Source organism: Leptidea sinapis, chromosome 3 (assembly GCF_905404315.1).
Source record: "Leptidea sinapis chromosome 3, ilLepSina1.1, whole genome shotgun sequence".
NCBI classification, from domain to species: Eukaryota; Metazoa; Arthropoda; class Insecta; order Lepidoptera; family Pieridae; genus Leptidea; species Leptidea sinapis.
The window spans coordinates 12,463,517-12,475,881 of record NC_066267.1 but is presented as its reverse complement, the minus strand read 5'-3'; the positions used below and the strand labels follow the sequence as shown (position 1 = coordinate 12,475,881).

The 12,365-nt window shown below is 33.6% G+C and overlaps 1 protein-coding gene across 1 annotated transcript in view; it reads right to left on the bottom strand.

Moving 5' to 3' along the window:
* Window positions 1-1,545: 1,545 nt before the first annotated feature.
* The window catches only part of LOC126979570 (protein-S-isoprenylcysteine O-methyltransferase), a 29,996-nt gene continuing 19,176 nt past the window's right edge, over window positions 1,546-12,365 (bottom strand). Inside the window, exon 6 of the transcript XR_007732843.1 lies at window positions 1,546-1,708. The gene's annotated coding sequence lies outside the window, so the exon portion shown is untranslated. The remainder of the gene's footprint in view (window positions 1,709-12,365) is intronic.

Here is a 12,365-nt window from a genome sequence, read left to right as displayed (position 1 = left end):
CAAAGTGGGTAGAAATGAAAAAACCGCGTAAACATTATGATCAACACATGCATTAAGAGCTACTAGATACGGCATGGCACGTCGGGGTAAGTATAGTTTTTTTTTGAATGACACTAATTACGTGTATGTATTTTATGTTAATTAAAGCATTTAAAGTAGATATGTATAGTAAATATATATGTTTAATTCGGTAAGTTTTGAATTTATTTTTATAGTTGCGTATGTTATTAGTATTAAATTATAATGTTGTTATTAGTATTATAGTATTGTACACATATTAATTAATAATATATGTAGGTTTACATCTAATATACTGGAATATAGGATTATTATTTATTATTTTGATAATTGTTCAATATGTAATGTTTCAGGAGTTTTTTATAGGTTTGTAAAGATTCTGTATTTTTTATGTCACTGGGGAGTTTATTATATAATTGTACGCCTTCGTACATAATATTTTTCTTACCGTAATTAGTTCTTGGTGCTCGACATATTATATTATTTGCATTTCTTAAAATATTTTTTTGAACTTGTACGTTTTTAGTGAAACTTATTTGTGTATGTATATTTTTCGTTAAAATTTTTCTTACTAATAAACAAGTATTATAAATATATGTTTGAGTAACATTTAGTAAATTTATTTTTTTGTAAAGTATTTCAATTGGCGTTAAATAATTATAATTAAATAGTACCTTTATCAATTTATTTTGGCACTATATTTATATTGGTTTTAGAACAGTAAAATACAGAAGTTATTTATTTTAATTTGTATTTTTGTAACACGATACCTAAGCACCACAATATACAATACATTACGTTGACAGAGCAGCTCTCGGATACACGGAGTAGGATAGAAGCGGGTAATCTCCGGTCAGCTGTTAATACTGGTCAGTAAAGTATCTCGCTAAATGTGCAGATTACAGTATCCCACACATGCAAAGACGGTGGCGTGTTTGTTCCACACCATACGCACCGAACCTAGTTTGAGACGAGTGTTACCAGTAAGTACCACTGTCTACTGACGCAATATATTTTCTAAGCCCAGATATATTTACTTACGAAGACTTTCTGGCTGCTGAAGTATTAAACAACTGAGTCGATGGTAGCGGAGAGACGTCGCATTTATTTATTTATTAAGGAAAGAAACATATACATCACTATAGTAAAAATATTGAGTTAAATAAAAGTTCTGTACAATAGAAATCGGCTTAAATCCTAGTATTAGCCACAGGCCTTTATATCAACTTCAGTAGCCACCTCCTACAATACTCTTGCCAGCTTGTAGTGCTCCGGAAACCACTGCAGTGACATCTGACCGAGATCTGCGAGCGTAAGTAGAAGAATCTGTATCGTTAACTACAGGAGTCACTGCCAAAGATCTTCCGGATCCCAAAAGAGCTTGAAATGAATTAGGAAACCTGTCGAAGCCAGCACGCAAAAATTCTAAATAAATAAATTTGTATTTATATAAAATTATATTAATAAATAAAAAAATAAATTATTTAAATTAATACATACACCATTATTGTCAGCAAATTTATTTCAATGTTTTGCAAGTTTAAATAGTTTCATTGATAACACTATGGATCCATGAGTAGTAGTTGGTAACGGAGACGGCCAAAAGCGGAGTGGTCGGTTCTTTCTGGATGATGCCCAGCAGTTGGTATCCACCATCCCTTAGCACCAGCACAGGACTGCCAGAGTTCATCTGGGGAATGTAGCGATGTGTAACTATGATGAATGATACCATTGGGTGAGCCGAGCCTGTTACCCAGCCTTACATTACTCAATGACTTCCAAAAGTTGTCGGCTTTAAAAATCGAGTAAAATCTAAAAAGTCTAAATACGTAGTCAGAGCCTGAGAACTTTGTAAGTCGCTTGCGATTAACGGAAGTATCTTATCAGCCCGAAGATGTCCACTGCTGGAGAAAAGCCTCCCCCAAAGATCTCGACTACGAAAACAAAAGTATACTACACTATTACCTCATCATCGGTCAGTGATGAAAACTAAGTATTTATTTATTTATTTATTTATTTATTTATTAAGGCTTACCAACTAGATACATAATTTTACATATACGAAAAGTTAAACATTAATTAGTGTTACTATTTACATATCTAAATTAAAGGTATGCACATCGTTACTAAACTAAAAAACTAATGCTAAAAACAAATTGGAAAAATAACAATAGTGAATTTACTACTAATACTAATACTACATAGTTACTAATCTATATTTAAGCCTTTTAATGACAAGGACACCTGTTTTTTATAAAAGTTAAAATTTGAAAATACATCGATGTTATTATCTAATTTAAATATTTTATTATTGCTTATACATATGAGTTGAATGGGAGAGTTTAATCCGTAGTTATTTCTATAAAATTTAATAAATATTGGGGAATAAGTACCTATTCGGCAATTAAATGACGGTACACAAATGCCAATATTTTGAAGAATATCTGGACAGTCTATTAGGTTGTTTATGAGTTTGTAAAGAAAAATCAACTGGGCCGCCTTTCTACGCATTTCCAGGGAATCAATTTCAAGATTAATTAGCCTTTTTAATAATCATAAATATGATAGGTTTTAACCGATATAACTGAGTCTAGACACGAATTTTTTCTGCACTGATTCTATTCGAGCTATGTATTTTTTGTAGTATGGACACCAAATTACTGAGTTATATTCAAGGATAGGTCTTACTAAAGAATTAAACAGTATTTTTAGCGACTCAGTGGATTTAAAGTCTCTAGTATTTCGAAAATATAAATAAAATAAAAATAAATCGAAAATAAAAATAATATATAAAACCAAGCATTTTATGACTTTTTTGTGCAATTTTATCAATGTGGCTGCTAAAACTAAGTTCATTGTCTACAATTACGCCTAGATCTTTAATTTCATCAGTATTTTTAATCAAAACGCCATCAATATTATACGTGGTTTTAAACTTTATATGCTTCCTTGATATTATTAAATGATTGCATTTATTTTTATTAAGCTGCATAAGGTTTGTAGCGCACCAAAGTGACACACGATCGATATCATTTTGTAGCTTAGTTTGATCAAGACGGCAATTCACTGTTCGATATATTTTTAGATCATCAGCATATAATTCATAACTAGAATCAATAATATGTTTTGAAATATCGTTAATAAAAAGCGTGAAAAGTAACGGGCCCAAATAAGAGCCTTGGGGGACACCAGAAAGTTGCTGAAATTCATTGGAATGATATCCACTGACTTTGACAACCAGTGATTTCGGAATTGTGATGTGATAACCAGTGATAACCAGTGATTTCGGAATTGTGTATATATTTTTAAGCTTTTTTAGTAATATGCAGTGATCAACTTTGTCAAATGCCTTACTAAAATCAGTATAAATTACGTCAACCTCATTTCCATCGCTTATTTTATCTATAATTGATCCAGTAAAATTTAACAAATTTGTAAGAGTGCATCGATTTTTTACGAAACCGTGTTGTTTTTCCGTAATTAGATGTTTAGTTTGCCACGAAATGTGTGGATAAATAAGCGATTCAAATATTTTTGCAGGGGTGGACAAGACAGTGATAGGCCTTTAATTTTTAATATCACATTTGTTGCCCTGTTTAAAAATTGGTACTACTAGACCTCGCTTCCATTCCGTCGGAAAGAATGAATTGTCTAGAGATGCATTGTAAATGGCTGTTAGCGGCAACGAGAGTTCAGCTGCACAACTTTTGTAAAATATAGAGGGTATACCATCAATACCAGCTCCTTTATTTTTATCAAGTAAAATTAATGTACGTTTTACCTCTTCAGTTTTAATTTGTACTTTGTTATAATCGTTTTTGAAATTAGTTCTTAATAAGCTATTTGACGTAAATGAAGAAGATAGTGGTTTTATATAAACCGAAGAAAAATATTCTGCAAAACATTTTGCAATGTCATTGCAAAATGCGTCGTTTCCTGATATATCATTATATTTCATAACTGCAGGAAAGTTGGAATTATTGTCTCGCTTAGATTTTATATAAGACCAGAATGCTTTTGGATTTGTCTTAATATCGTTTTGAATTTTCATTATGTATTTATCATAGGCCTTATTTAAGATAACTTGAGTTCTGTCTTTTAATAAATTATACTGTATTTTATCCATTTCATTTTTATAATTATTCTTGTATCGTCTACGAAATTTTTCTTTTTCATTTAGTAACCTAATAAGAGAATTTGTAAACCAAACAGGTATTTCGAATTTCGTTTACGCTTTAGGGGAATATGCTTTTTGATAAGTTTGTTTAGCACAGAGTAGAATTCTAAAACCAATTTATCAACGTCCATACCGTCGACAAATATAGATGACCAGTTTGTAGATGACAGTTCTTGTTTTATACTTTCATAATTCCGTTTATGAAAACTAAATGGTTGCTTAATATCAGATTTATTTACATTTAAATATCTGGTAGGCAGCAGATTTAATGATATGATTAATGGTGGATGGTGACTATCTACTATAGAGATTGGATCTAAAGTTCTATTGACTGCCACAGTCTCAATATCAGAGAGTACCAATTCTAATATCTTATTGTTGGAATTTGTTACATTATTGTACTGTCTAGTGTTACAAAGAGCTAAAAAGTCAATTAAAGAGCTGCTTGTTGCATTGTCCCTGTAGTCCGGGAGTAGGAACTCATTGTCACTATCTTTAATCCAACAGATAGAGCTCATATTAAAATCGCCTACTATAAGATGATTGTCCGCCTCATTGGCAGCGACAGAAGAATGTGTAAAAAATGATTCAAGGACTGTGCTATTGATTGGAGGTGGAATATAGACAGCGCAGTGATTGAATTTTTGTATTAAATGAGTGTTAGATCGAATTTCGCAGATCCTCCGCAATACTTTCAAATTGACTCATTCTATATGATTTAATAGATTTATGAACGGCAATCAAAACTCCTCTTCCATCCTTGTGACTATAAAATGAATTCAATTGCCTATCTCTTCTGTAAATTTCATATCGACTATCAAATATTTCGCTATCAAAGATGTTATTGTTTAGCCAAGATTTGGTCAAGATTATAATCATACAATTATTTGTTAAAACATTTTTGTGCACTTCTTGAAGCTTCGTTCTTAGACCCCAAATTTTTTGTTAGTAAACATCACAGGTATCACTTATACTATATTTACGGCTTAAGTTTCGGTTTTTATACATAAAAAAGTTTTATGAAAAATATAAACGAAAATAATGGAGAAATAACAAACTGCTCAAATTAAAAATAGCTACTTAATTAATTGTTCAAGGTGTTCAATACTCAAAATATTCTTCGCTGGACTAGACTCCTCCCGTCGAATAAAAATTTTGCCGTTTCGCACCCAAATAAACTTAAATCTGTTACTTTTAGCGCGCTTTCTTGTTTCAGCGTGCAAGATTTTGTTAGCACGAGTCAAGTGTTCATGCACATATACAGGCGTTACAGGGCCTGATATACCCAAAAGAGAAGAAGAAAGTTTTTTTTCCTTGTGCGTTTTATTATAATTTATAACCGCTGCCAGGAAATTATCTCGAACAAATTTGTTTGGAAATTGACACACTAGATTCCTAGGTTTTTTGACTCCTGATTGCTCTTAGCGACTCTAGTGGCAAATAGTATTTCTTTTGGGGACTACAGATTAAATCCAGTAACGCTGCAAATTTTTTCAATAATTTTATTGGTATTTTCGTTTCTGTGTTCAAGAACACCTATTATCTCAACGTTACTTTGTCGAGCAAATTGTTCCACTGTAGAGAGTCTGTTTTGCAAGTCAAGTACTGTGTCTTTAAGCTCCTTATTTTCGGTATGAAGAAAAGCAATCTCTTTACTTTTAGTATTTACGACTTCTACGAGTTCTTCGTATTTTTTATTTAGTAATAATGTGGATTCATTCAGAGTTTGAAGTTGTTCTTTAATCGGATTCAGTTCAGAAGCAAATATATCTCGAATTATGGCTGGCAATTCGTTTCTGATGGAACTTATAACCTTATCTTCAATTTTGTTTAAAAGATCTAATGGGATATCTTTGGTAGAATATGTCGCCTCTAAAGATGTTGTGGCCGTTTTCGATATTGGTGTACAGCTTGGGCAAACCCACTGCGTTCTCGGTTTGTTTTCACCGCTATAACCAACGCAATCATTATGGTATACCTTAGTACACTTTGTGCACTTTAAACGTTTATGTGTAACAGGGATAGTTACTGAACATCTAGCGCATTCTAATGGCATTATTGAAAATTAAAACAAAAAAAAAAAAAAATGTGCCTCAGGTGGCTCGATCGCGGTGCCTGACATATATATACGAACCATGCGACCACTAGGCTATACAACTCATGCTCTATGTTGCTTCCATAATTAGAGCCCGAATAACTGTTATAATTGTCACCATGTCCTGTTCCATATGAGTTTGTATTTTCATTGTAACTTGGTTTATTATAATTTGGATTTTGTGCATATGATGGGCGTTCATTGCCGTACAGACTATCACCATAAGACGATTGACTTGCATGAGAATTTTCACTTTTACTTTGACTAATGTTTGAATTTTGATTTGATGGTTTATCGTTCGTATACGTATTATAATCATTAATCTCTCCTGCACCATAAGCTGGTTTTTGTGGTCTGTAGCTTTGACTTTGTCCATAACCAGTTTGACTCCATGAAGCATGATTGTATGAATTACTATTATGTCCATAGTTTTGACCGTAATTTTGAGCTGATGACCCTTGAGAAATTCCATAATACGGTCTTTCATATGGTCTGTACGGTCTCGGTGGATCGTAAATTTCAACATAAATAGAGTTATCCTGAGAATTTCCGTAGTTACTTACTAGTAACTACGGAAATTCTCTGACTACTGACTATTATCATTAGGTTTATTTGGCCTTTGACCATATCCTGAACTGGGTTCTTCACCTATATCTGGCTTATATCCTTCATCTTGCGATGGTCTAGGGGGACGTTTTCTGTTAGGTCTTACTATATATTGGTATTGCGGTTTTTCTGGGGTGTAATCAGGATTAATATATTGTGGGCGAATAGGCGAAAATTTCAATCTTATGTTTCTTCCTAATTGCGTTAACAATTGTGATTAATTTTGACGTTGACAAAGTATGAAAGAATTTAGAATCACCGTCGTTATTGATATTCACTTGAACATAATTTATATCTAATTTTCAATAATATCCAAGTATTTTGCACTGCACTGATTTTCACAAAGTATTAACTGATATGCTAACAATTATATTGTACAAGATTTAAGTAAAATAGCGAACAACAACTAAATTTAATATTTCAAAATGTTAAGAGCACGTTTGCACTGTTTACGATTTACTTTACGTATATTTCCCTTCATAAGTTCTTCTTCCTGCAAATTTTGTGGCCATGTCTTTTACGTTGGTATTGTAATCGAATATATTGTACAAAAATGATTTTTGATGTTATAATATATTCGTGAATATTGATTGGCTCATTAAATTGCTGTAAGAAAAAATAAAAACCGTAATTTGTTGTTACGTAGCATGTAAAGTAGGTATATATATCACTTTATTTGGTGGCAAGCCTTATTAAACCGACGTAACACAATATCTGCGTAAAGTAATCTCATATGAAGTAACGCAGTGAATTATTGTATCCAAGCTACCTAGCTCATTAGAGGTAGATAGAGTACCTATCTTACAAGATTGGTTGACACTGCCTGTCCAACTGGCAAAAGACTGGCGTCCGTAATGGAAACAGACATTAGTCTAAATAACGCAACATAAACTGGAAGTGCGATAAGCTCCGATGGAACTGTGTCACTAGTAGCTGAACTGATCACAGGTAAATTGAACTGAACACCCGAGGTGGATTGATGTCATATCTACCTGGATATAAGATAGAAGAAGAAGGAAGAGTATCCCACAGTTTGGTTGTTCGTGCACAAAAATTTCTTGGATAACAGCGACGTAATGCTGCTAATTTGCACATGTCGAGGGCCCTACGTCATCCGCTACTAAAATCCTATTGTCAAGTTATGCGCCTTCAATACAATCTCTGCCGAGTCCCATGTCAACGCAATGATAAAGTCCGGTGGTCGAGCAAGATGAATGGTTTTTCATGGTAAGTTGATTTTCGATAGGATCTGAAACATGTGAAGACGTGCGAAGGACGTACAATAAAATCACTAATACTATAAGGTTCGACCGCACTTTGTGATCTAACCGGATCTCAAAGTTAAGTATTAAAAAATTGGAATATTAGCTTGAAGCGGAATAGACATGACATGGTTAGACAATCTCTTTTAATCCAAAATCCTGAACTATGTGAACTATGGACAACTACTACAACCTAGAAAACACCCTACAAACTAGAGGCAAGGAGTATCATCTCTTAAGGGACAAAAGTTGAAAAAGTGTCCAGCTGATGTAGTAAATAACAGTTCAAAAAACCTTCCACAATGGCGCTGGTGTTAGCACAGGGTATGGTATGAAGTATGTCGAATGTAGCAATTGTAAATAGTGAAAAAATTCAACTTCCGTTGTACAAAATAATATACTAGTTAAATATAATTTTTAAAAATTTATTATGGGAAAACGCGTCGCTAGAGTGATAAGTATTATTTTATATTTGGCGCTTCTTTTAAGATTTACCCTGATGCTACTGTGGCACCACCCCCTCAGATGATTCTCGTCCCGAACACACAAAACGTCAAATAGTAATCTACGTAAGCACCGTATGGCACATTTTTCATTTGTTAGGTATATCATAAAAGAATAAAGTTAATGAAAATGTAACTTTGTAAAGTTGTGGTATAGGTACCTGTCTACTAATTCAACCAGACATATGATAGAGCTGCGTGTTGTATGTTTATCTTTACATTTATAGGAGCTAACAGTCCTTGCGTTAAACGACTGCATTCGCATTTCCTCTCTGCCATTTATATTCTGCAATCAGTACTTCCGTTGAGTAAGATATACTTTTTATTTTATGCCCTGCCCATTATAATGCAGGGCCGCCCAGGATTCTTGAAAAATCATACAATTCTGAGTGGCACTACAATTGCGCTCGTTACCTTGAGACATAAGATGTTAAGTCTCGTTTGCCCAGTAATTTCATTAGCTACGACGCTCTTCTGACCGAAACACGATAAGGTTTACACTTTACACATTATTGCTTCAGGGCAGAAATAGGCGCCGTCGTGTTATCCATAATCTAGCTGGCATCCTGTGCAAAGGAGCCTCCCAAAGGAGAGTACTTACAAGTATTTACAGTGTTTGAAATAATAACAAGCTCTATTAGCAGAATTGAAGTAAAAACAAGTTACATAGTTAATTCAACTCTATTGATTGTTATGATTTTATCAATTGTCTAATAATCCTAGTAGGTAATGAAATATCGGTCTTCAGTGCTGCGTATTCCAATATCGCGGACTTCTTTGATTAAAATAAGTGTCAACTACATAAGTAGTTTGAATTCTAATCTATATATCTATATATATATAAAAATTAATTGCTATTCGTTAGTCTCGCTAAAACTCGAGAACGGCTGAACCAATTTGGCTAATTTTGGCCTTGAATTATTTGTGGAAGTCCAGAGAAGGTTTAAAAGGTGAATAAATAATAAAATGCTGCTAAATTAAATAAAAACAACAAATTTGTTTTTCCTTTGATGTGACCATACATAATTAATAATATTATATACAGAACAACGTCTGTCGGGTCAGCTAGTTTCGATATAAAAATCTATCTACAGCGTTAGTAATATAGGTATAAATACTCAAATATTATAATGTAAGTAAGTAGTTAATTGTTTAACGACATTTTTAATTTTCATTTTTGTAACAACACATAATTTAAAAATTCGAAGTTGGTCTTTCATTGAACTGATTTAAGTTTTAACTACTATCGGTAGACCCTAATCTATATGTCAGCCCGTTTTTTTTTCTTTATCTAGGATTGCATCATAGAAAACTAAATAAAGTTATCTTTCAGAGTTCTATATCGCTAGCCTGGTGAATTGTTTTGACTCTGTCGCTTTAAATATGATTAGTGCTCAGTGCACATTAAGGAAGACGCGATAAGCTATGACTTGATACGTAGTATGCGTTTGTGGGTCTGTTGTAACTGAACTCCTCCTGAACGGCTGGACCGATTTTAATAAAACTTTCTGTGTATCTTCAGGTGGATTCGAGAATGGTTTAGATTCACAATTGAACAACCTCCTACACGGCTTTGATGTTTTTTTGTGTGTTCCAGTGAATATGAGATTGGTTTAGATTCTCAATTCCGTCCATATAATATAATGCTCCTGCTCATGTGTATGTTGGTGAACTCCTCCTAACGGCTGCACCGATTTTTCAAATTTAAGACGTGTGTACAACGTGTGACAACGTCTGTCGGGTCCACTAGTCTCATATAAATTATTTATTTTTTAATAAATTCATGTTCGTGAATTAAGATTAATTATGTGTATCGGTTTTTTAATAAATACTTTACCTTTTTCACAGACCAACCAAAGACGACAACATCTAAGCCTTCTTCGACTCTATTTGGATACAGTACAGCAGGCCTGACTTCTGTCCCTGGTTCTATTTTCATCAAAGCTAAGCTTGGAGTCTCTTCGAGTTTATTGTTTAATGTATTGGTTGGTGTATTTATTACAATAGCGGTCACATTATGAACTGAACCAGCCATCAACGGGTTTGTTGAATTGATAACTATAGTGTACACATTGTTGCTGTCCAGGGTCCTGCGGCAAATGAGTAATATGTACCTAAGTATTTTATGGTAAGGTAGTCCAACATAAGTCCTAGTTGATTAGTCCTATCTAGTCCGTCTCCGTCTTCAGAAAAAGATACAGAGAATACAATAAAGTAGGTAACTATTTTGGAATGTGCTATATTTTTTTTTTACACCTTTCGTTATTGACAATTTTTGTGGGAATCAATTTTAGAACTACTATTTTTGACCGACAATGAGTTGGCAACCCCACACAATACGTCAAATAGTAGGTAATTTACGTAAGCACCGTATTTTTCATTTTTCATTTGTTAGGTATATCATAATAGAATAAAGTTAATGACAATGTAACTTTATAAAGAGTGGTATAAATTTAAATTTAAATTAAAACGGTGATAGTGGTAGGTAAAACAGGTAGTACCTATCTGCATAGATAAAGAAAGTTACGTTGAGGTATTCTTAGAAGTACCTATTTTTCTGTCGAGAAAATTTATTTAAGCGTGTTTCGCGGCTCTCTTGATATTCTAAGTAATATAGCTTATAATGGTATATGAGAAAAAACAGGTTTGTTGGCAGGCTACATACATACCTGGTCATGATAATAGTGGAAGCACAAACAACATATTTTTGAAGGAAGTCGATGACCACTAACTATTATGTGATATATATATGTTGGTCTCTGTGAGTCATACATCTTTGTGCCGTTTGGTGTCGAGACACTTGGCCCAAAGGCGAAGCCCAACGGATCAGCCTTGCTATCCACCGCGGTAATGTTGCCAGTATTCTTGGTACGCTTCCACGTAATGATATTTTTAATTTTATATAGTCGTAGTATTTGTATTGTAAATATAGTTATAAGATTTGTTTTGTTTGAATAATATATTTTTTTAAACTTAATGTAATGTCAAAAATGAATATTTCCGAAATATTAAACTCTTGGGTACCAGAAATATGATAGAGCTGCGTGTTGATGTACCTAAGTATTTTATGGTAAGGTAGTCCAACATAAGTCCTAGTTGATTAGCCTATTAAAAATTCTAAACAACAATAATGGTATTTAAGTCAAAATAACAAAACTTGTAATTCCTGGACATCTTCTGTCCAAAGATACATCCAGTCCCTCTCCGTCTTCAGAAGAAGATACAGAAAACAGAAGTAACCATAAAACTTAAATCTGGACCTAATATGAGACCTTTATAAGTAGGTATATTATATTCGGCAAAAGTGCAAGTTCCTCGCCTGATGGAAAATAAATAACCCGCTGCCCAACGACATTGGACATCAGCGATACCAGAGGCTAAGATATGTGTTGCCGGCCATTGAGTTCTGAATTTGAAGGTCCTGTAATCGTAGCGGCCCATGAATACACCAGCCGGCAAACTACTCTATTAAGTGGTTGTGTAGCAAACGCGAGACGTCAACATGATTCTAGACGGAATTTCGTATTTTTATATGATATAAACGCGCGGGTGTGAAACGCCTGATGTCAACATTATGTGGGTGGAATTTCGTATTTTGCTTTATTATCTGTTGGTGGAATTCAGCAGCTGGTAGAAACCTGAACAAGTCCTCTGAATAGTCCCCGTGCTAAATGCGGTAGAACATGCAAAGAGAACTCCACATG